Source organism: Somniosus microcephalus, unplaced genomic scaffold, assembly GCF_052327205.1.
Source record: "Somniosus microcephalus isolate GS21.2 unplaced genomic scaffold, FLI_Smic_1.0 unresolved_chr1, whole genome shotgun sequence".
NCBI lineage: Eukaryota > Metazoa > Chordata > Chondrichthyes > Squaliformes > Somniosidae > Somniosus > Somniosus microcephalus.
Genome location: NW_028225179.1, coordinates 27526082 through 27551135, shown reverse-complemented (window position 1 = coordinate 27551135; position 25054 = coordinate 27526082). Strand labels below are relative to the sequence as shown.

General features: G+C 47.0%; 1 non-coding gene and 1 pseudogene across 1 annotated transcript; one reads left to right on the top strand and one right to left on the bottom strand.

Moving 5' to 3' along the window:
• The window catches only part of LOC147094447 (uncharacterized), a 440563-nt pseudogene that overhangs the window by 243845 nt on the left and 171664 nt on the right, over window positions 1-25054 (top strand).
• Window positions 17793-17882, bottom strand: trnar-ucg (transfer RNA arginine (anticodon UCG)). The gene is given in 2 exon segments: window positions 17793-17828; window positions 17846-17882. It is a non-coding gene; the product is annotated as a tRNA-Arg (tRNA).

The window sequence follows — 25054 nt, the reverse complement described above, 5'->3', positions numbered from 1 at the left end:
TAGCAGAGAGAAATTAACCACGTAAGCACATGAAAGTGAATGTTAGATTAAGGTAATACCGCAGGCAAGTGACAATGAAATGTCAGGAGGCAAGTAAAGAATGGCTACTGATTGTTGAAGAAGAAAAAGCTGGGAGAAGAGGCGGGTTTGAATTATGGAGCATCAAGGTCAGGCATGTGAGAGCGCGGGTTTAAAAGGAGTAAATAGCTTTTCACCGCCAACAAAACATCATTTTTAATGTCGTAAAGATTGATTTTTCAGTCTGTTCCATTAGCAGGTTCCGCAGAGGACAGAAGATGCAAAGCGATCTGTGACGTGATTTAAGTTTGAACCGAGGTTACTGCGGCCACAATGCAGGGTACTAACCATGATACCATCACAGCGCCACACGTCGGCTTCACGTAATTCTTCTGACCACAGCATAGTTGCGCACGGCCCGGATATTTTTGCTGTTAAATATGAATAAAATGCGATGTATGTTTGCAGCTGTTGACGTTTCTGTCCTGTTACTGTCATAGGAACATAGAAACAGCAGGAGGCCATTCAGGCCCTCGAGCCTGCTCGCTATTCAATTAGATCATGGCAGATCTGCATCTGAACTCCAGCTACCTTCGATGATTCCATAAACTTTCACATCCTCGCCGAACACAAACCTATCGATCTCATTTTGAAATTGTCAATTGATCCCCAGCCTGAACAACTGTTTCGGGAAGAGAGTTCAAGATTCCTACTACCGTCTGTGTGAAGAAACGCTTCCTTACATCATCCCTGAACGGGGTAGCTCTGATTTTACGGTTGTGCCCCATTGTGCTGGACCCTCCCAACAGAGGAAATAGATTCTCTCTCTCTTAAACCTATTTGTTTGCCGCTCTGACGGAGGTGCTCACCCCAGGACATTAACTGACCCTCTGATCCTGTCGCTCTAATTTGGATTTTGAGTTCATGCCTCTTTCCCTGATGATTCTCTGTGCCCTGTCTCTGCAAATGTATTTGTTGCAGATCACTGGCAGCTGGCGGCAGAAGCAAGCGGGATATGGGCACTGATAGGGAATGCTGCTTCCCAAGGCTGTCTCACACCCCGCGGGAAATGGCGGGGGTTTGAAAGCCTTCATGTGTCACACAGTTAGAATTGTTGGTGTGGCATCTCAAAGTACCACCCTATAATGGAAGAGCCTGTATATGAGGGTATTTGAGATGCAATAGGATTTCGGGAACCCGTCTGACTCCAGATCATAAGACCGCCTGCTCAAATCAGGCCCAGATCGCGGCGACTTTTATACCAGAATAAATCTAAACCGCTCACAATAAATAATGTTAACATTCAATGTTTAGTGGACGATTTTCCCCAATCGATGTATCTGATCCTCTCATTAATACGTTTGTACAAACTTTGGGAAAAGACGGAGCTGGCAATTATTTACAGGGAAATCATCTGAACATATCGTCAAGTCTCCCGGTCACCCACAAAGAAGCTCAATCTCATCGATTCAGCGTCATTTGCCGTAATCGGCTCTGTGGCGCAATGGGTAGCGCATTGGCCTTTCTAGTGTAATGGCTGGAAAGATCATTCAAATGTTGTGGGTTTGAGTCCCACCAGAAGTCGCTGTTCAGTCAGGTTTCGGTGATGAACTTTTAAAGCAAAACCACATTGATGTCCTTCAAGGACTGAGAATCGCAAATGAGGTCAGTTGAGTTGTAAACAATTATCATGTCAGCTTCAATCTGTGCACATTCTGCAACTGTACAAAGACAGCGTTTGAATCTGGGAACCTCTCCCATAGAAACCAATGAAACCCCTCGAGCGAGATTCAAACTCCGAGACAAACAAGCCGCTGGTAAATGAAGCTGTAAGATTTCTTTCAGACTGCTTCTGTCCTTCCAATCTCGAGTTCCTATAAAATGTACCGCAATATCAAGTGGTACCCGAAATATTTCAAGTCAACAATATCATCCTGACTTCACCGGGTTCGGTCTGAAAATTCGAATTTCACTTTTTAAAGACGTTCCCTGCCGTCTCAGTCATTGTTTCTTTCTTTACCCTTTCCTGCTGGTGCAGCAGGTTAGATCAGACTTGGCAGTTGAAGGAAGCCTGAGACGTCCATCAGTGGAAAACACAGAGAGACAAGACACAGAGACGTGAGACATTGAAAGATAGCGTCTAGCGGTATGATTCTCGCACAGAAAAATCCATTGATTTAAAAGCGAGAGGCGAGGACCCAAATCCCGGATGAGCCCCCGCTCTTTAATCTAAAATCCCCAATTCCCTCAGTTTGGCGACGTTGCAGAAGATTTAAAATAATAACTGTCAAAAATTCCGCGATTTTATAATTAAAAGCGGGAATTCAGTTCCAGATGTGTAGAAACTGTGAGGTAAATATGTAAATCCGCTTGTTTACAGAAGACTGCTCCACATTTTCCACATTCTCAATCTGGGAGAGCGAACAGCACATATCTACATGTCTGCCGCTCACCCACAAAGCAGCACAAACTCACGGATTTAGAAACAGCTCATAGATGAAGAATGAAAGATAAACACAACCAGAGAAACCTGCAAAACTGAAGTCAATGGGAATCAAGGGGAAAACACTCCATTGGTTGGGATCATACCTAGCACAAAGGAAGTTGACTGTGGTTGTTGGAGGTCATTCATCTCAATCACATGACATCACTGCAGGAGTTCCTCAGGGCAGTGTCCTAGGCCAAAATATCTTCAGCGGTTTCATCAATGACCTTCCCTCCATCATAAGGTCAGAAGTGGGGATGATTGCACACTGTTCAGCACCATTCGAGACTCGTCAGATGCTGATGCAGTCTGTGTCCATATGCAGCAAGATCTGGACAACTTTCAGACTTGGGCTGACAAGTGGCAAGTAACAATCGCACCACACAAGTGCAAGACAAGGACCATCTCCAAGAAGCGAGACTCTAACCATCTCCCCTTGACATTCAATGGCATTACCATCGCTTAATCCCCCACTATCAACATCCTGGGGGTTACCATTGATCAGAAACTGAATTGGACCAGCCATATAAATACTGTGGCTACAAGAGCAGGCCAGAGGCTGGCAATTCTGCGGCGAGTGTGTCACCTCCTGACTCCGCATAGCCTTTCCACCATCTACAAGGTATAAGTCAGGAGTGTGATGGAATACTCTCCACTTGCCTGGATGAGTGCAGCTCCAACAACACTCAAGAAGCTGAACACCATTCAGGATAAAGCAGCCTGCTTGATTGGCACTCCATCCACCACCTTCAACATTCACTCCCTCCACCACCGGCGCACTGTGGCTGCAGTGTGTACCATCTACAAGGTGCACTGCAGCAACTCGCCAAAGCTCCTTCAACAGCTCCTTCCAAACCCGCGACCTCTACCACTTAGAAGGACAAGGGCAGCAGACGCATGGGAACATCACCACCTACAAGTTCCCCTCCAAGCCACACACCATACTGACTTGGAACTGTATCGCCGTTCCTTCACTGTCGCTGGGCCAAAATCCTGAAACTCCCTTCCTAACAGCATTGTGGGTGTACCTACACCACATGAACTGCAGCGGTTCAAGAAGACGGTCACCACCATCTCCTCAAGGGCAATTAGGGATGGGCTCTAAATGCAGGCCTAGCCAGCCACCGACGTCCACATCCCATCAATGATTTAATTTTTTTTTTTAAACATTTAACACAGTAACGAGAAGGATGGCATCCCAACCCACGCGTGCAGCACACAATGGATTAGCAGTCCGTCGCCTTAGCCTCTCGGCCACCTCGTCTCACCGATGCACTGCTCTCAGACATTCCATTTCCTGCTTTTTGCATCTAAGTAGGATACCCTGAAAGAAAGTCAACTTCACCGCTTATCCTGCCCGTGCACACAGATCTGCAATGCTGAAAATGTACAATCAGCTTAATGTAAGCAAAAGGTCCTCCCGTTGCTTCAGGTGATGGACTGTCAATAATGGTCAGTTTGAAGCCAGATTCAGAACAGAAAAAGTGTCGCCCAGATAATTAAACAACCGTGGCAGGACGCGAACTTGCACTTTTCTGATAACTGAAGAATTCGCAACCGAAGTCAAAAGCATTATCGATTAGTCTATGCGGCCACTGATGCTGCTGAATCTCTTTATATGGGGTGAATTGTGAGCAGGTTCAAGGCAACTGCTCGAAAAAAGAAGTGGATTGAGGAAAAGATAATAATATTTCAACTGAATAAACAGGTCCTCTGCGAACTGGATTCGTACCAGCGTAGTGAAACTCAGTGCAAATGAGAGAATGACAGCGGCGGCTCGTTGGTCTAGGGGTGTGATTGTCGCTTTGGGTATTTGACGATTTAAAATGCAAGAGGTCCAGAGTTCAAATACCGGACGAGCCCTGACACATTTTGTTAAACTCAAAAACTCGGTCATCAAAGCTGAATTCGCTCGACTTCTAAAAAAAAAACGGCATGATCCGGGACTGTGAGCACTCCCGGTTTAAACATACCCAGAATGATTCGCAACTGACCGCGACCCCGCCCATTATAGACAGGGCTGATTTGCAATGCTTATGAAATTGATGGCACCATAAATCGCGCTGTTTCTATAAAGATACCCGGTTTATTCTTGGATGCCAAGTTGAAAGTTTACTCCATTATCATTTTTCCCTTTATCTCCGTCATTTTACTGCAGCCAAATTAACTGAGTTTAGTTGACAGCCGTGGCTCAGCGGCAGCAAACTCAAGCCCCACTCCAGAACTTGAGCACATAATCCAGGCTGACACTCCAGTGCAGTACCGAGGGAGTGCTGCACTGTCAGCAGTGCCGTCTTTCTAATAAGACATTAAACTGGGGCTTCAGATCCCATGAGAGAATGCTGAAAAGAACGAGGATTTCTCGCGCATTATTTATCTCTCAACCAAAGACAGTAAAACAGAAAATCTCGTCATTAAGTTTGATAAATATTTTTGAAATTGAATTGCCCCCAAAGGAGAAATTTATTTTTCTGCTCCCTAATCATTTGCCTCTGTTGCCGCTAGTCTTTCATTCGATGCCAATCTCAGAAGAAGGAAGAGAAGGTTCTCAATCTCCGATTTGCGATCTCTGCTCCACCTTCATTCAAGGTGGTTGAGGAATTCCAGTGGAATGTTTTAATCTTAACAAGACATGAGCAATGCAGGGGCACAGACCAGCAACACCAGTGCAGCTTTCACGAAATTGCATTTTAAGTAAGATTCAGTGAAATGCTTGGAAAGTGCATCAGCATCAATCAGTTAACAGGAGGAGGAGGCTGCAAAAATATCCCCATCCTCAATGATGGTGGAGCCCAGCACGTGAGTGCAAAAGTCAAGGCTGTAGCATTTGCAACTAACTTCAGCCAGAAGTGCCGAGTGGATGATCCATCTCGGCCTCCTCCTGAGGGCCTCAGCATCACAGATGCCAGTCTTCAGCCCATTCAATTCACTCCACGTGATGTCAAGAAACGGCTGAAGATACTGGATACTGCAAAGGCTATGGGCCCTGACAACATTCCGGCAATAGTACGGAAGACTTGTGCTCCAGAATTAGCTGCACCCCTAGCCAAGCTGTTCCAGTACAGCTACAACACTGGTATCTACCCGGCAATGTGGAAAATTGCCCAAGTATGTCCTGTCTACAAAAAGCAGGACAAATCCGACCCGGCCAATTACCATCCCATCAGTCAACTCTCAATCATCAGCAAAGTGATGGAAGGTGTCGTCGACAGTGCTATCAAGGGGCACTTACTCAGCAATACCCTGCTAACTGACGCCCGGTTTGGGTTCTACCAGGGCCACTTGGCTCCTGACCTCATTACAGCCTTGGTCCAAACATGCACAAAAGAGCAAAACTCAAGAGGTGAGGTGAGAGTGACTGTCCTTGACATCAAGGCAGCATTTGATCGAGAGTGGCATCAAGGAGCCCTAGCAAAACTGTAGTCAATGGGAATCAAGGGGAAAACTCCCCATTGGTTGGAATCATACCTAGCACAAAGGAAGTTGGCTGTGGTTGTTGGAGGTCATTCATCTCAATCACATGACATCACTGCAGGAGTTCCTCGGGGCAGTGTCCTAGGCCTAACCATCTTCAGCTGCTTCATCAATGATCTTCCCTCCATCATAAGGTCAGAAGTGGGGATGTTCGCTGATGATTGCACACTGTTCAGCACCATTCGAGACTCGTCAGATACTGACGCAGTCCGTGTCCATATGCAGCAAGACCTGGACAACATTCAGACTTGGGCTGACAAGTGGCAAGTAACATTCGCACCACACAAGTGCCAGGCAATGACCATCTCCAACAAGCGTGACTCTAACCATCTCCCCTTGACATTCAATGGCATTACCATTGCTGAATCCCCTGCTATGAACATCCTGGGGGTTACCATTGATCAGAAACTGAACTGAACCAGCCATATAAATACTGTGGCTACAAGAGCAGGCCAGAGGCTTGGAATTCTGTGGCGAGTGTCTCACCTCCTGACTCCCCAAAGCCTTTCCACCATCTACAAGGCACAAGTCAGGAGTGTGATGGAATACTCTCCAGTTGCCTGGATGAGTGCAGCTCCTACAACACTCAAGAAGCTCGACACCATGCAGGATAAAGCAGCCCGCTTGATTGGCACTCCATCCACCACCTTCAACATTCAATCCCTCCACCACCGGTGCACTGTGGCTGCAGTGTGTACCATCTGCAAGATGCACTGCATCAGCAAAGTGCATCAGCAAAGTGCATCAGCAACAAACATGTAACACAGTAATGACGATGATGGGATTCAAACCCACACGTGTAGCACGCAACGGATTAGCAGTCCATCGCCTTAACCTCTCGGCCACCTCGTCTCGCCGACGCATTGTTCTCAGACATTCCATTTCCTGCTTTTTGCATCTAAGTAGCAATACCCATCGGTGGCTCGTTGGTCTAGATGTATGATTCTCGCTTTGGGCATTTGACGATTTAAAATGCGAGAGGTCCTGGGTTTAAATCCGGGACGAGCCCTGGCACATTTAGTTAAACTCAACAACTCGGTCATCAAAGCTGAAATCGCTCTACTTCTAAAAAAAAGGCGTGATGCGGGATTGTGAGCTCTGCCATTTCAAACAGACACAGAATGATCCGGGACTGTGAGCACTCCCGGTTTAAGCAAACCCAGAATGATTCGCAACTGATAACGACCCCGCTCATTTTTGACAGGCCTGATTTGCAATGTTTATGAAATCGATGTCAACATAAATCTCTCTGTTTCTATAACAATGTCAGGTTTATTCTTGGACGCCAAGTTGAAAGTTTACTCCATTAGCATTTTTCCCTTTATCTCCGTCATTTTACTCAAGCCAAATGAACTGAGTTTAGGTGTCAGCCGTGGCTCAGCGGTAGCAAACTCAAGCCTCACTCCAGAGAATTGAGCACATAATCCAGGCTGACACTCCAGTGCAGTACTGAGGTAGTGCTGCAGTGTCGTCTTTCTAGGAAAACGTTAAACTGGGGCTCCAGATCCCATGAGAGAATGCTGAAAAGAACGAGGATTTCTCTCGCATTATTTATATCTCAACCAAAGAGAGTAAAACAGAAAATCTCGTCATTAAGTTTGATAAATATTTTTGAAATTAAATTGCCCCCAAAGGAGATATTTATGTTTCAGCTCCCTAATCATTTGCCTCTGTTGCCGCTAGTCTTTCATTCGGTGCCAATCTCAGAAGAAGGAAGGGAGGGTTCTCATTCTCCGATTCGCGGTCTCTGCTCCACCTTCGTTCAAGGTAGTTGAGGAATTCTAGTGGAATGTTTCAATTTTAACTAGATATGAGCAATGCAGGGGCACAGACCAGCAACACCAGTGCAGTTTTCACGAAATTGCATTTCACGTAAGATTCAGTGTTAATGCTTGGAAAGCAAAAGGCCTTCCGCTGCTTCAGTTGAGGGACTGTCCAAAACGGTCGGATTGAAGCTAGATTCAAAACATAAAAATTGCCGCCCAGTTAATTAAACGACCGCGGCAGGACTCGGACCTACATTCTTCTGATAACTGAAAAACTCGCAACCGAAGTCAGACGCCTTATCCATTAGGCCACGCGGCCACTGATATTGCTGAGCCTCTTTTTATGGGGAGAATTGTGAGCAGATTCAAGGAAACTGTTCGGAAAAAGAAGCGGATTGAGGAGAAGATAAACATTTTAACTGAATGAACAGGACTTCTGCGAGCTGGGTTTGCACCAGCGCAGGGAATCGCAATGCAACATGAAGCAGAACATTGGCGGCTTGTTGGTGTAGGGGTATGATTTTCGCTTAGGGTAATTTTGTGGCTTAAAATGAAAAAGATCCCGGGTTCAAATCCCGGACGAGCCCCGCCGCATTCAGTTAAACTCAACACATTGGTCATGAAAGCTGAAATCGCTCTACTTTTAAAAAAACGGAATGATCCGGGCCTGTGAGCTCTGCCATTTTAAACAGACACAGAATGATCCGGGACTGTGAGCACTCCCGGTTTAAACAGACCCAGAGTAATTAACAACTGACCACGACCCATTCCATTATAGACAGGCCTGATTTTCGATGCTTATGTAATCGATGGCAACATAAATCGGACTGTCTCTATAACAGGCGGCCGATCACAATGCCCGCTTTTCTGTTGGACGACAAATTGAAATTTTACTCCATTATAATTGTTCCCTTTATCTCCGTCATTTCTCTCCAGCCAAATGAACTGAGTGTAGGTGTCAGCCGTGGCTCAGCGGCAGCAAAGTCAAGCACCACTCCCGAGACTTGAGCACATAATCCAGGCTGACACGCCAGTGCGGTACTGAGGTAGTGCTGCACTGTTGGTGCCTCCGTCTTTCTAATAAGACGTTAAACCGGGCCCTGCGATCCCATGAGAGTATGCCGAAAAGAACGAGGATGTCTCGCCCATTATTTATCTCTCAACCAAAGACACTAAAACAGAAAATCTCTTCATTAGGGTTGATCAATATTTTTGAAATTACATTGCCTCCTAAAGGAGAAATTTATGTTTCTGCTCCCTAATCATTTGCCTCTGGTCCCGCTACTCTTTCATTCTGTGACAATCTCAACAGAAGAAAGGAGGAGTTCGACAATCTCTGAATCGCGATCACTGCTCCACCTTCATTCAAGAATTTGAAGAATTGCAGTGGTCTCTTTTAATTTTAACAAGATATGAGTAATGCATGGGGCACAGCCCAGGAGCACCAGGGCGATTCTGGCGAAATTGCATTTGAAAGCTTAATTTAGGCAAGTTCCAGTTAAAAGCTCGGAAAGTGTACCAGCATCAAACGTAATGACGACGAGGATGGGATCCGAACCTTCACGTACAGATCGGTAAATGGGTAAACAGTCCATCGCCTTAGCCTGCCGGCCACCCCGTCTCCACCATACGCTGCTCTCAGCCATTCCATTTCCTGCTTTTTGCATCTAAGCAGAAATACCCTGAAAGAAAGTTCACTTCACCGCTTATCCTACCCGTGCACACAGATCTACAATGTTGAAAATGTACAATCAGCTTAATGTAAGCAAAAGGCCTTCCGCTGCTTCAGTTGAGGGACTGTCAAAAACGGTCGGATTGAAGCTAGATTCGGAACAGAAAAAGTGCCGCCTAGTTAATTAATCGACCGCGGCAGAACTCGAACCTGCAATCTTCTGATAACTGAAAAACTCGCAACCGAAGTCAGACGCCTTATCCATTAGGCCACGCGGCCGCCGATACTGTTGAGCCTTTTTTTATGGGGAGAATTGTGAGCAGATTCAAGGAAACTGCTCGCAAAAAGAAGCGGATTGAGGAAAAGATAAACATTTTCACTGAATGAACAGGCCTTCTGTGAGCTGGGTTTGCACCAGCGCAGGGAATCGCAATACAACTTGTAGCAAAGCATCGGCGGCTCGTTGGTCTAGGGTTATGATTCTCCCTTAGGGAATTTCTGTGGCTTAAAATGCGAGAGGTCCCGGGTTCAAACCCCAGACGAGCCCCGCCGCATTTAGTTAAACTCAACACCTTGGTCATGAAAACTGAAATCGCTCTTCTTCAAAAAAAACGGAATGATCCGGGGCTGTAGTGTCCGTGTGTAGATTAAAGACACTGAAGACAGGAGTTGGTACATAGGTATTTACTAAGCAAGTCTGGGGGGTGGAGGGGGGGTTCTAAAGGATATACACAATACACAGGCTTATATAGCCCAAGTGGCAATTACCGGCATTATGCACACCTGGGGCTCTTAGAGGCACATACACCATAATTGCTCTTAAAGGCACATACACCACAATTCCTCCCCTTCGAGCTAACTAGTACATCATATTTTAAGTAATTATTAATTACATGTTATATGCAAAATAATATACATTGCTGTATTAATTAATTATAAGTTAGTCTCTCAGGAGGCTTCCTGACTCGGTCCGGATAATGCCTCGGGGGTGTAGTAGTTTCTGGTGGTGTCGTAGGTTCTTCTGGCAAGGCTGATTCGGCTTGCAGGCCAGTGTCGGGTTCATCGGGCTCCAGTATCACCGGATCGGAGGTAGATATGGGTATCTGTACTTCATCGTTAGATGTATAGAGTGGTGGTGTAGGTTGTCCCTTTTCAGATGACTTGATGATTTGGTCAGCATGGCGCCTTATTATGCTGTCTCCGATGTCCACGGTATACATCAGTGGTCCTAACCATGTGCAGATAGTTCCAGGCTGCCATTTCTCGGTACGTTAGTCCCGGGCCAAAACCGGTTGGCCTATCTGGAAGGCCCTAGTTGGCCTTTCATTCATGCCCTGAAACTGTCGGTTCTCCACGTCGCTTCGGATGTTGGGCTTGACCAAATCCTGCCGGCATCTTAGGTTTCTATTGTAGAACATCATGGCGGGAGTTTGGTTAGTAACCATATGCGTTGCATTCCTATATGCAAATAAGAAGTTATCCACCTTGTGCTGAAGTTTTATGTCTTCATTACCCATGGCCTTGATGGCCTTGTTGAAGGTCTGGACAAACCTTTCAGCCAATCCATTGGTGGCGGGATGGTATGGGGCGGACGTGTAGTGCTTTAACCCATTGTTCTTTAAGAACTTTCTGAATTCTTCGGACACAAATTGCGGTCCATTATCAGAACAAATCTGCTCCGGCAGCCCATTCCTGGCAAATATGGTCCTTAATACTGTAATGGTTTTTTCCGTGGTGGTGGAGGACATATTTATTACCTCCGGCCACTTGGAGTGTGCATCAACTGCGATTAAGAACATTGAGTCCATAAATGGACCAGCAAAGTCGATGCGCACCCTTTGCCAGGGAGATGAGGGCCACTCCCATGGATGTAGAGGGGCCTGTGGCAGAGCATTTTGGACCTTCTGGCATCCTAGGCAGCTCTTCGTCTTGTCTTCGATGTCTCCATCGATACCTGGCCACCATACAAACGCCCTAGCTAGGTTCTTCATTTTCACTCCACCCAGATGCCCCTCGTGAAGCTCGTTTAGCGCTTTATCCTGGAGTTTGGGTGGAATCACCACTCTGGAGCCACACATCAAGGTTCCTCGGCACACTGACAGCTGTTCTCTTCTTTGCGAGAATGCTGGCAACAGTGGTTCGCCATGTGCTGGCCATCCCTTCACTGTTAAATTGCAGACCCGTGAGAGGGTAAGTTCATTTCTTGTCTCCCTTTCAATGGCAGAATTTGTCACTGGTAGACATTCCACTATGGTAGAGTGGAATATCTCTACTGGGTCTACTGTAGGTGCCTCTTCTATCGTTGGGAAGGGGAGGCGTGATAAACCGTCAGCATTCCCATGCTGTTTTGACCCTTTGTATTCAATGTTGTATTGGTGTGCCCCTAGAAAAAGGGACCACCTCTGTAGTCTTTGTGCCGTCATAATGGGGACACCTTTTTTAGGGTTGAATATGGAGATGAGGGGTTGATGGTCAGTCAGCAAGATAAATTTTTGTCCGTGTAGGTAATGGTAGAATTTCTTCACTCCCCATACCAGGCTGATTGCTTCCCTGTCTATCTGGGCATAGTTACGCTCAGCTGAGTTCAATGAGCGTGACGCAAAAGCTATCGGCCGTTCCGAGCCATCAGGGAATCTATGGGACAATACCGCTCCTATGCCGTAAGGGGATGCATCGCACGCCAGTCTGATTGGTAGTGATGGGTTGTAATGAGCCAAAATTTTCTCGGATGTGATTAAGTCTTTACATTTATGGAAGGCACGTTTACAGTCTTCGTTCCATTTCCAAATCACTCCTGTCTGTAGAAGATCATTAAGAGGGTGTAGAATAGTTGATAAGTTCGGTAAAAATTTATGATAGTAATTTATTAATCCCAGGAATGACCTTAATTGTGAAACATTTTCAGGTGCTGGGGCTTTTATAACTGCTTCAATTTTTTCAGGTGACTTATGCAACCCTTCCTTATTAATTATGCGGCCACAATATGATATCTGATTTTGGAAAAATTCGCACTTGGGGCGATTTGCTCGTAGGCCCCGTTCTTTCAGCCGAGTGAGCACCTGCTCTAAATTGGCAAGGTGCTCGTTGTCGTTTTCTCCTGTTATAAGGATGTCGTCTAGGTAGCATTGAGTCCCCGGAATCCCTTGCAGGACTTGCTCCATAGCTCTTTGCCAGATAGCTGGAGCTGATGCTATTCCAAAAACCAGTCGATTGTACTGGTACAGGCCTTTGTGTGTGTTTATTGTGAGATATTTTTTAGAGGTCTCCTCAACCTCCATCTGTAGATATGCCTGTGCCAAGTCAATTTTTGTGAAACGTTTCCCTCTGGATAGTGAGGCGAAAATATCTTCTATCCTCGGAAGAGGATACTGTACCGTGTGAAGGACCGGGTTTACAGTCACCTTAAAGTCCCCACAGATGCGAATTTTTTTCTGTTCCTCAGAGTTATTTTTCAATGTTTTTTTCGTGACTGGAACGATGGGTGTTGCCCATTCGCTCCAATCTATTTTGGATAATACGCCTGCCTTTTCCAAATTCTTCAGCTCTGCCTCGACTGCCGGACGTATTGCATATGGCACCGGTCTTGCCTCAAAAATTTTTGGAATTGCTGTATCTTCCACTTTTATTGAGGCGGTGATGCCTTTCAAGGTTCCTAGTTTCTCTTGAAACACTTCTTTGGCGTTGGCCAAGATGTCTTTTAATCGTTCAGGTATGATGTCATCATTGTTTTTTTCCTTACTGGTCACCGTCAGTGCCTGAATGGAGTGCCAGTCTAAACGTATCTTCCTTATCCATTCACTTCCCAACAACGGTGGACCACCATCTTGTAGAATGTATAAATACAACTTTTGTATTTCTTTGCCGTTGTATACCACAGGCACCCTTATTTTTCCTTTGGGGTAGACTTTCTGCCCCGTATATGTTTTTAAGATAATGGATGTCTTTTAGAGGTATATGCAAAAATAGCCCCTCGTAATCTCATTGATTTATTACGGTTAGAGCTGATCCTGTATCTAGCTCCATTTTAACTGGGGACCCTGCTATTGTGAGGGTAACCCAAATGGTTTGGTAATCCTCTTTGGCAAGTACATTATGTAATTTGAGACAGCTTAGTCTCTTGTTTCCGGAGTCGCTATCGCTATTCTGGTCTTCGGAGCTATTGTCCGTCATCATTTGTACCTTCCTGTACTTTTCTTTATTGATTTTTTCTTTTCTGTCAGTGGATCTTTTTTGTCGAGATTGGCATGCCCGTGCAATGTGTCCAATCTTACCACATTGCCTGCATGCTTTGCCCTTGAACCAGCAGTCCCTCTGGTTATGGGTGGATCTGCCGCAGCGATAACATCTTCCGAACTGCTGTGTCATTTTATGGGTGCCGAAGTCCTGTGTCTCTTGTTGTATCTCTGCAGCTCCTTTTGCTGCTGCTTCGTATGATACAGCCATACTGAAAGCTTTGTCCAATGTTAAATCTTTTTCAGAAAGCAGTCTTTTTTGTGTTCCTTCACTTAAGAGACCGCAAACGAATTTGCCTCGAAGATAATCCGATAGTCCTGCTCCGAATTGGCAGTACTTTGATAGCTTTCTTCATTCTGTTAGATAATCAGCGTTACTTTCATTCTTGTGTTGATTTCTCTTGAAGAACTTGAATCGTTCCGCTATCAGCAGCGGTGTTGGGTTTAAATGCTCCTGCAGGGTATCAACAATTTCTTTAAAAGTCTTGTCCTTTGCTTTGGCTGGAGTGATTAAATTTCGTAACAGCCTGTATGTCTTCGCGCCCATTAAGTTCAGAAGTACTGAAGCTTTTTTTTCATCTGTTATTCCATTTGCAGTGCAATAAACCTCTACTCTTTCCACGTATGTGGTCCAATCTTCTATTTCGCCATCAAAAGCCTCAATATTACCAGATTTAGGCATTTCAGAAAAGATATGGCGCTTCCCGCGCTTTTTTTTTTTCTCTCTGTAGCAACGATATGGCGCTTCCCGCGCTTTCCCGCCGCTGCTACCGATAACAACGCTGTTTTACTGTGGTTTCCGTTTATTCACTGTTGGAGACTCGTTCCCGATGGAGGTCTAAACGCTGACCTGCTTGCCGCACCGGCCGTCTCGCGAGTGCACCCTCCCAGTCCGTTATTGCTTGCCTCCGATTTCGCTGACTGTCTCAGCTGTAGAGCCCGCGCTGGAACTCCAGCCTGACGCCCAGGAAGGATTAGCGCAGTACCTGTCACCAGCTTGGCCAGCTGGTGAAACCACAGTTTCTCTTACTTCCTTGAGTCTTCTGGACGCTGGAGGAATCGATGTCCTTGAGGTGCTGCCGAATTGCAGGTAAGTCCGTTTCCACTTCGTCACCACTGTAGTGTCCGTGTGTAGATAAAGACACTGAAGACAGGAGTTGGTTCATAGGTATTTACTAAGCAAGTCTGGGGGGGGGGTTTCTAAAGGATATACACAATACACAGATTTATATAGCCCAGGTGGCAATTACCGGCATTACGCACACCTGGGGCTCTTAAAGGCACAAACACCATAATTGCTCTTAAAGGCACATACACCACAGGGGCTGTGAGCTCTGCCATTTTAAACAGACACAGAATGATCCGAGATTTTGAGCACTCCCGTTTTAAATAGACCCAGAGTGATTAACAACTGACCACGACCCATTCCATTACAGACTGGCCTGATTTTCAATGCTTATGAAATCGATGGCAACATAAATCGGACTGTTTCTATAACAGGCGGCCGATTACAATGCCCGCTTTTCTGTTGGACGACAAATTGAAGGTTTACTCCATTAAAATTTTTCCCTTTATCTCCGTCATTTCTCTCCAGCCAAATGAACTGAGTGTAGGTGTCAGCCGTGGCTCAGCGGCAGCAAAGTCAAGCACCACTCCAGAGGCTTGAGCACATAATCCAGGCTGACACCCCAGTGCAGTACTGAGGAAGTGCTGCACTGTTGGTGCCTCCGTCTTTCGAGTAAGACGTTAAACCGGGCCCTCCGATCCCATGAGAGTATGCCGAAAAGAACGAGGATATCTCGCCCATTATTTATATCTCAACCAAAGACACTAAAACAGAAAATCTCATCATTAAGGTTGATAAATATTTTTGAAATTACATTGCCTCCTAAAGGAGAAATGTATGTTTCTGCTCCCTAACCATTTGCCTCTGGTCCCGCTACTCTTTCATTCGGTGACAATCTTAGCAGAAGAAAGGAGGAGTTCGACAATCTCCGAATCGCGATCACTGCTCCACCTTTCATTCAAGAAGTTGACGAATTGCAGCGGTCTCTTTTAATTTTAACAAGGTATGATCAATGCATGGGGCACAGACCAGGAGCACCAGGGCGATTCTGACGAAATTGCATTTGAAAGCTTATTTTAGGCAAGATTCAGTTAAATTCTCGGAATAGTGTACCAGTATCAAACGTAATAACGACGAGGATGGGATCTGAACCCTCGCGTATGGATCGGCAATAGATTAAGGGTCCATCGCCTTAACCTCTCGGCCACCTCGTCTCAAACACACACTGCTCTCAGCCATTCCATTTCCTGCTCTTTGCATCTAAGCAGAAATACCCTGAAGGAAAGTCCACTTCCCGCTTATCCTGCCCGTGCACACAGATCGACAATGTTGAAAATGTACAATCAGCTTAATGTAAGCAAAATGCCTTCCGCTGCTTCAGTTGAGGGACTGTCAAAAATGGTCGGATTGAAGCCAGATTCAAAACATAAAAATTGTTGCCTAGTTAATTAAACGACGGTGGAAGGACTCGAACCTGCAATTTTTTGATAACTGAGAAACTTGCAACCGAAGTCAGATGCCTTATCCATTAGGCCACGCGGCCGCCGATATTGCTGAGCTTCTTTTTATGGGGAGAATTGTGAGCAGATTCAAGGAAGCTGTTCGCAAAAAGAAGCGGATTGAGGAGAAGATAAACATTTTCACTGAATGAACAGGACTTCTGCGAGCTGGGTTTGCACCAGCGCAGGGAATCGCAATGCAACTTACAGTAAAGCATCAGTAGCTCGTTGGTCCAGGGGTATGATTCTCCCTTAGAAAATTTCTGTGGCTTAAAATGCAAGAGGTCCCGGGTTCAAATCCCGGACGAGCCCCGTCGCATTTAGTTAAACTCAACACCTCGGTCATGAAAGCTGAAATCGCTCTACTTCAAAAAAAATGGAATGGTCCGGGGCTGTGAGCTCTGCCATTTTAAACAGATACAGAATGATCCGGGATTGTGAGCACTCCCGGTTTAAACAGACCCAGAGTGATTAACAACTGACCACGACCCATTCCATTATAGACTGGCCTGATTTTCAATGCTTATGAAATCGATGGCAACATAAATCGGACTGTTTCTATAACAGGCGGCCGATTACGATATCCGCTTTTCTGTTGGACGACAAACTGAAGGTTTACTCCATTATAATTTTTCCCTTTATCTCCGTCATTTCTCTCCAGCCAAATGAACTGAGTGTAGGTGTCAGCCGTGGCTCAGCGGCAGCAAAGTCAAGCACCACTCCACAGACTTGAGCACATAATACAGGCTGAGACTCCAGTGCGGTACTGAGGTAGTGCTGCACTGTTGGTGCCTCCGACTTTCTAGTAAGACGTTAAACCGGGTCTTCCAATCCCTTGAGAGTATGCCGGAAAGAACGAGGATTTCTCGCCCATTATTTATCTCTCAACCAAAGACACTAAAACAGAAAATCTCTTCATTAGGGTTGATAAATATTTTTGAAATTACATTGCCTCCTAAAGGAGAAATTTATGTTTCTGCGCCCTAATCATTTGCCTCTGGTCCCTCTACTCTTTCATTCGGTGACAATCTCAGCAGAAGAAAGGAGGAGTTCGACAATCTCCGAATCGCGATCACTGCTCCAACTTCATTCAAGAAATTTGAAGAAGTGCAGTGGTCTCTTTTAATTTTAACAAGATATGAGTAATGCATGGGGCACAGACCAGGAGGATTCTGACGAAATTGCATTTGAAAGCTTATTTTAGGCAAGATTCAGTTAAATGCTCGGAAAGTATACCAGTTTCAAACGTAAAGTAACGACGAGGATGGGAGCTGAATCCTCACGTACAAATCAGCAATGGGTAAACAGTCCATCAGCCTTAGCCTGTCGGCCACCTCGTCTCCAGCATACACTGCTCTCAGCCATTCCATTTCCTGCTTTTTGCATCTAAGCAGAAATATCCTGAAAGAAAGTCCACTTCACCGCTTATCATGCCCGTGCACACAGATCTACAAAGTTGAAAATGTACAATCAGCTTAATGTAAGCAAAAGGCCTTCCGCTGCTTCAGTTGAGGGACTGTCAAAAATGGTCGGATTGAAGCTAGATTCAAAACATAAAAATTGTCGCCCAGTTAATTAAACGACCGCGGCAGGATTCGAACCTGCAATCTTCTGATAACTGAAACACTCGCAGCCGAAGTCAGACGCCTTATCCATTAAGCCACGCGGCCGCTGGTGTTGCTAACCCTTTGTTAATGCGGAGAATTGTGAGCAGATTCAAGGAAACTGTTCGCAAAAAACAAGCGGATTGAGGAGAAGATAAACATTATAACTGAATGAACAGGACTTCTGCGAGCTGGGTTTGCACCAGCGCAGGGAATCGCAATGCAACTTGAAGCAAAACATCAGCGGCTCGTTGGTCTATGGGTATGATTCTCGCTTAGGGAATTCCGTGGCTTAAAGTGTGCGAGGTCTCGGGGTCAAATCACGGACGAGCTCCCCTGCATTTAGTTAAACTCAACAACTCCGTCATGAAAACTGAAATCGCTCTGCTTTTAAAGAAACGGAAGGATCCGGGCCTCTGAGCTCTGCCATTTTAAACAGACACAGAATGATCCGGGACTGTGAGCACTCCCGGTTTAAACAGACCCAGAGTGATTAACAACTGACCACGACCCATTCCATTATAGACAGGCCTGATGTTCAATGCTTATGAAATCGATGGCAACATAAATCGGACTGTTTCTATAACAGGCGGCGGATTACGATGCCCGCTTTTCTGTTGGACGACAAATTGAAGGTTTACTCCATTATAATTTTTCCCTTTACCTCCGTCATTTCTCTCCAGCCAAATGAACTGAGTGTAGGTTTCAGCCGTGGGTCTGCGGCAGCAAAGTCAAGCACCACTGCAGAGACTTGAACACATAATCCAGGCTGACACTGCAGTGCGGTACTGAGGTTGTGCTGCACTGTTGGTGCCTCCGTCTTTCTCGTAAGACATTAAACCGGGTCCTCCGATCCCTTGAGAGTCCGGTATAAAAACCGGCGACCAGCGAGGCCCGAGACCACTCGGAGCACGGAGCAGGGAGGTGAGGAGCCCGGTATAAAAACCGGCGACCAGCGAGGCCCGAGAGCAGTCGGAACACGGAGCAGGGAGGTGAGGAGCCCGGTATAAAAACCGGCGGCCAGCGAGGCCCGAGACCAGTCGGAGCACGGAGCAGGGAGGTGCGGAGCCCGGTAAAAAAATCGGCGACCAGCGAGGCCCGAGACCAGTCGGCGCACGGAGCATGGAGGTGAGGAGCCCGGTATAAAAACCGGCGACCAGCGAGGCCCGAGACCAGTTGGAGCACGGAGCAGGGAGGTGAGGAGCCCGGTATAAAAACCGACAACCAGCGAGGCCCGAGACCAGTCGGAGCACGGAGCAGGGAGTTGAGGCATACCAACTCAGCAGCGGGGGAGAGGTAAAAAGTAATCAGAGTGTGACGTCACCAGGGAGCAGGTAAGTGATTGGTTGGTGAGTATTTCTCTTTTTTAAACTTTAACTCTGTAGTTTATAGTTACTAGGTTCTTTTCTGGTATAGCAGGGACTGTTGGTAGACTATACAAGCGCCATAGAGATATCTTTTTTTGGTGATAGTAAATTTATTTAAATTAATTAAAGGGAAGGTCATGCCAGGAGAGCCCAGCCCCGTGATATGCTCCTCTTGCTCTATGTGGGAATTCAGGGACACTGCCGGTGCCCCTGATGACCACGTGTGCCGGAGATGCATCCATCTGCAGCTACTAGCAGACCGCATTGAGGCACTGGAGCTGTGGGTGGATGGGTTGTTGAGCATTCACGATGCTGAGAGGGTCGTGGATAACACGTTTAGTGAGTTGGTCACACCGCAGGTAAGGGCTGCACAGGAAGATAGGAAATGGGTGACCACCAGGCGGAGCAATAGAAGCAGGCAGGTAGTGCAGGAGACCCCTGTGACCATTCCACTCTCAAACAGGTATACCGATTTGGATACTGTTGAGGGGGATGACTCACCAGGGGAAGGCAGCAGCAGCCAACTTCCTGGCACTGGGGGTGCTCCTGCTGCCCAGGAAGGGAGGAAAAAGAGTGGGAGAGCAATAGTGGTAGGGGATTCTATAGTAAGGGGAACAGATAGGCGTTTCTGTGGCCGTAGACGTGAATCCAGGATGGTTTGTTGCCTCCCTGGTGCCAGGGTCAAGTATGTCACTGAGCGGCTGCAGGGCATTCTGGAGGGGGAGGGTGAACAGCCAGTGGTCGTGGTCCACATTGGTACCAACGACATAGGTAAAAAGAGGGATGAGGTCCTGCAGCAAGAATTTAGGGAGCTAGGTGGAAGATTAAAGAGCAGGACCTCAAAGGTTGTAATCTCTGGATTACTCCCGGTGCCACGTGCTAGTGAGTATAGGAATAGGAAGATAGAACAGATGAATGCGTGGCTAAAGGGATGGTGCAGGAGGGAGGGCTTTAGTTTCCTGGATCTGCTTCTGGGAAAGGTGGGACTTGTACAAGTCGGACGGTTTACACCCGAACCAGAGGGGAACCAATATCCTTGCTGGGAGGTTTGCTAGCACTGCTGGGGGGGGGTTTAAACTAACTTGGCAGGGGGATGGGATACAGAGTGGAGCTATAGTAGGGGGTGATTTACAGCCAAATACGGAGGAAAAAACAAGTCAGCTGGGAAGGCAGAGCAAATATGTAAAGGCAAAAGGGAATATGGCAGGGCTGGAAGGCATTTATTTTAATGCAAGGAGTCTTGCAAATAAGGTGGATGAACTGAAGTTGTTGTTGAAAACATGGTAGTATGATATTGTTGCTGTCACGGAGACATGGTTGAGGGAGGGTCAGGACTGGCAGCTCAATATTCCGGGGTATAGAATCTTCAGGCGAGACAGAGGGGGGTGTAAAAGGGGAGGGGGTGTTGCAATATTAATTAAGGAGTCAATTACTGCTGTAAGGAGGGACGATATATTAGCGGGTTCCTCTAATGAGGCCATATGGGTAGAACTAAAAAACAAAAAGGGGGCAAGCACTTTGCTGGGAGTGTACTATAGGCCCCCAAACAGTCAGGGGGAGATAGAGGAACAGATATGTAGGCAAATCTCAGAGAAGTGCGAAAATAATAGGGTAATAATAGTGGGGGATCTCAACTTCACCAATATTAATTGGGATAGTCAGAGTGTGAAAGGGTTAGAGGGTGCAGAATTCTTAAAGTGCATCCAGGAGAGCTTTTTGAGCCAACATGTGGAAAGTCCTACAAGAGAGGGGGCGGTAATGGACCTAATTCTTGGGAATGTAGCCGGGCAAGTGGTGGAAGTGTCAGTAGGAGAGCATTTTGGCGACAGTGACCATAATTCGGTGAGATTTAAGGTGGTCATGGAAAAAGACAAAGACGGCCCGGAAAAAAGGGTTCTAAATTGGGGGAAGGCCGATTTTAATATGATAAGGCAGGATCTGGCCAAAGTGGACTGGGAGCAGCTACTTATAGGAAAATCCACGTCAAAACAGTGAGAGACTTTCAGAGGGGAAATAGAGAGAGTACAACGCCAACATGTTCCTGTAAAGGTCAAGGGTGGGACCAACAAGCAAAGGGAACCTTGGATGACAAAGGATATACAAAAATGCATTTGGAAAAAAAGGGGGGCATTTGGCAGTTACAAAAGACTAAAGACAGAGTATAAAAAGCGCAGGGGCATACTTAAAAGAGAAATTAGGAGGGCGAGGAGGGGCCATGAAATAACACTGGCGAGCAAAATAAAGGAAAATCCTAAGATGTTTTATAAGTTTATTAAGGGCAAGAGGATAACCAGGGAAAGGGTAGGGCCGATTAGGGACCAAAGTGGCAATCTGTGTGTAGAGCCAGATGATGCAGGCGGGGTTTTAAATGAATGTTTTGCATCTGTGTTCAATATGGAGAAAGACGATGTAGGCATAGAAATCGGGCAAGGGGACTGTGACATACTTGAACATATTAGCATCGAGAGGGAGGAGGTTCTAGCGGTTTTAGCAGGCCAAAAACTGGATAAATCCCCAGGCCCGGACGAGATGTATCCCAGGCTGTTGTGTGAGGCAAAGGAGGAGATTGCAGGGGATCTGACACAAATTTTCAGAACCTCTCTGGCCACAGGGGATGTACCAGAGGACTGGAGAACAGCTAACGTAGTACCATTATTCAAGAAGGGTAGCAGGAATAAACCAGGGAATTACAGGCCAGTGAGCCTAACATCTGTGGTAGGGAAATTATTGGAAAAAATTCTGAGGGACAAAATTAGTCACCACTTGGAGAGGCAAGGATTAATTGGGGATAGTCAGCATGGCTTTGTCAAGGGTAAATCATGTCTGACCAATCTGATTGAATTTTTCGAGGGGGTGACTAGGTGTGTGGATGAGGGGAATGCTGTGGATGTGGTTTACATGGACTTCAGTAAAGCTTTTGACAAAGACCCGCATAGGAGACTGGTCAAGAAGGTAAGAGCCCATGGGATCCAGGGTGCCTTGGCGCATTGGATCCTAAATTGGCTGAGTGGCAGGAGGCAGAGGGTGATGGTCGAAGGTTGCTTTTGTGACTGGAAGCCTGTGTCCAGTGGGGTACCTCAGGGATCGGTGCTGGGTCCCTTGCTGTTTGTGATCTACATAAATGATTTGGATGAGAATGTAAAAGGTATGATCACTAAATTAGCAGATGACACGAAAATTGGTGGTGTGGTAAATTGCGAGGAGGAAAGCCTCAGGCTACAGGACGATATAAACGGGTTGGTCAGATGGGCGGAAAAGTGGCAAATGGAATTTAACCCTGAAAATTGCGAGGTGATGCATTTTGGATGGACAAATAAGGCAAGGGAATACACAATGAGTGGTAGGACCCTAGGAAGTACAGAGGGTCAGAGGGACCTTGGTGTACATGTACATAGATCCCTGAAGGCAGCGGAACAGGCAGATAAGGTGGTTAAAAAGGCATATGGGATACTTGCCTTCATTAGCCGAGGCATAGAATATCAGAGCAGGGAGGTTATGATGGAGCTGTACAAAACGCTGGTGAGGCCACAGCTGGAGTACTGTGTGCAGTTCTGGCCGCCTCACTATAGGAAGGATGTGATTGCTTTGGAGAGGGTGCAGAGAAGATTCACCAGGATGTTACCTGGGATGGAGCGCCTCAGCTATGAAGAAAGGCGAAACAGGCTGGGGTTGTTTTCCGTGGAGCAAAGAAGGCTGAGGGGGGACCTGATTGAGGTGTACAAAATGATGAGGGGCATAGATAGGGTAGATAAAGAGGAACTTTTCCCCTTAGTAGGGGGGTCAATAACAAGGGGGCATAGATTCAGGTTAAGTGGCAGGAGATTTAGAGGCGATTTGAGGAGGAACCTTTTCACCCAGAGGGTGGTTGGAATGTGGAACTCACTGCCTGAAAGGGTAGTAGAGGCAGGAACCCTCACAACATTCAAGAAGCATTTGGATGAGCACTTGAAATGCCATTGCTACAAGGCTATGGACCAAATGCTGGAAAATGGGATTAGACTGGACAGGGATTGATGGACGGCGCAGACACAATGGGCCGAAGGGCCTCTTTCTGTGCTGTAAAACTCTATGACTCTGTGACACCCGGCGCTGCAACTGGCCGATGCGGCCGAAGTCGCGGCCGCGGTAGGCCGAGCTGTGCCGGCTGCCATCACGGGAGGCCGAGCCGGGTTGGCGGCTGCCGCGCGTGCGTCACGTGATGCGTGACGTGACAGCAGCGCATTAGGACGTGTCCTTAAAGGGGCAACGGCCCAAACAGGTACGTTAAAGGGGCAACAGCCCAAACAGGTAAGTTATGCACATACAAAGGTAAGTTAAAGGGAATTATGTATATACATAGTAAGGGACACCCGCTGGAACCGCCACATGCACCCCCACCAGAATTCACTTTAACGAAAGCCGAAAGATGAGATGGTCTGATGAGCTAGTGGTCTCGGCGCGCATGCTGTCTCGACTTGGCAGGCCACGTTTGAAGATGCTGGTCATAAGCTGATCCTTACGCATGTTGTCGCAAATAAAACATATCCATCAGGCGAAGGACCATGGAGACGTGCGAAACAGCCGGCCTTATCAGAGTGACGGGCAGGTTGGGCGGACGTGGGCGATGTCTCCGTTGATGTTGAAACAAGTCCTTGTTCTGACAAACTCTGCAGGAACGCCAAATGATCGATCCAGAAGGACTTGACAGGCGAGGTCGGTGAACTCGCCGACAGGTGAGCGTATCGTTCGGGAGGCTGGAACACACAGAACGGTGTGTGCCATAGTGCTACGATGATAACACAATGGAGGGTGAAAAGTTGCTGCGTTGATCAGTGATCGGTGAAAACAGCAACTTTCCCGTGGCAGATCATGGCCGCGGGATGCCCGTTGGACCCGTCCTCGATGTTTGCAGCGTCAGTAGCTGTTTGCGTTTGTTAAGGAGAAAACTGGAGAAAGGACGGCAACAGTCCGGGTTGTTGTGAATTTCGGTAGCGGTAAACTGCCTGGAGGATGGCAACGCTTTTTGTTGTTGACTTAGTGGAAAAACTGCCGAGTGGGCGGCACGCTTCTCCGCCTCGCTGAAAAGTGTGGTAGGTCACACAACCAGCCGGCTGACGGGCTGGTGAATCGTCGGCAGGGAACGAGTCTTCGTGGTTGGGGTCACCAATGCAGCAGTTCGTGTTCACCTAGGTAGGTATTGAATGAATGACTGCTAAATAATCGAGTTGGACGCCAGGAGAACAATCAATAAGTTATTTAATGCAGGAAACAGATGTTATACAGCAGACAATGGAGTTGGATGCAGGAGAGCCGGTAGGTAGGTCTTAACCCAGCGGGGACACAACGAGGACTAAGTCCGCAGTCCTGTGAGTTGCGTGATGATGTCATCACGCTCGGCAGTGTTTTCCCGCGGTTCGGGCGTCACGGGACCGCGTCGTGACGTCAGAGCGTTCGCCCGCGCTTGGGGCGGGCACATGATCTGCGCCGATACGTCGGCGCGTTTACCCAGCACTGAGTCTGGCCGTTGCGGCCGAAGTCCGAGCGCGAGAGGCACCCGGCACTGTTGCCGGCTGTTGTGACCGTCGAGGGAGCGGACGGCCGAACTAGGCCGGCGGCCGACGCGTTTAGGTGTGTCACATGCTGCGTGATGTAACGTCAGTGCATTATGTCGCATCCTTAAAGTGGCAACGGCCCAAACAGGTATGTTAAAGGGGTAACGGCCCAAAGAGGTAAGTTATATACATACATAAGTATGTTAAAGTGAATTATGTATAATATATGTAAGGGACACCCGGTGGAACCGCCACAAGAATGTTATTGGCAGATTTCAGGAGGACATAGACAGACCGGCGAAATGGTCATGGCAGATGAAATTTGACGAATTAATTTTGG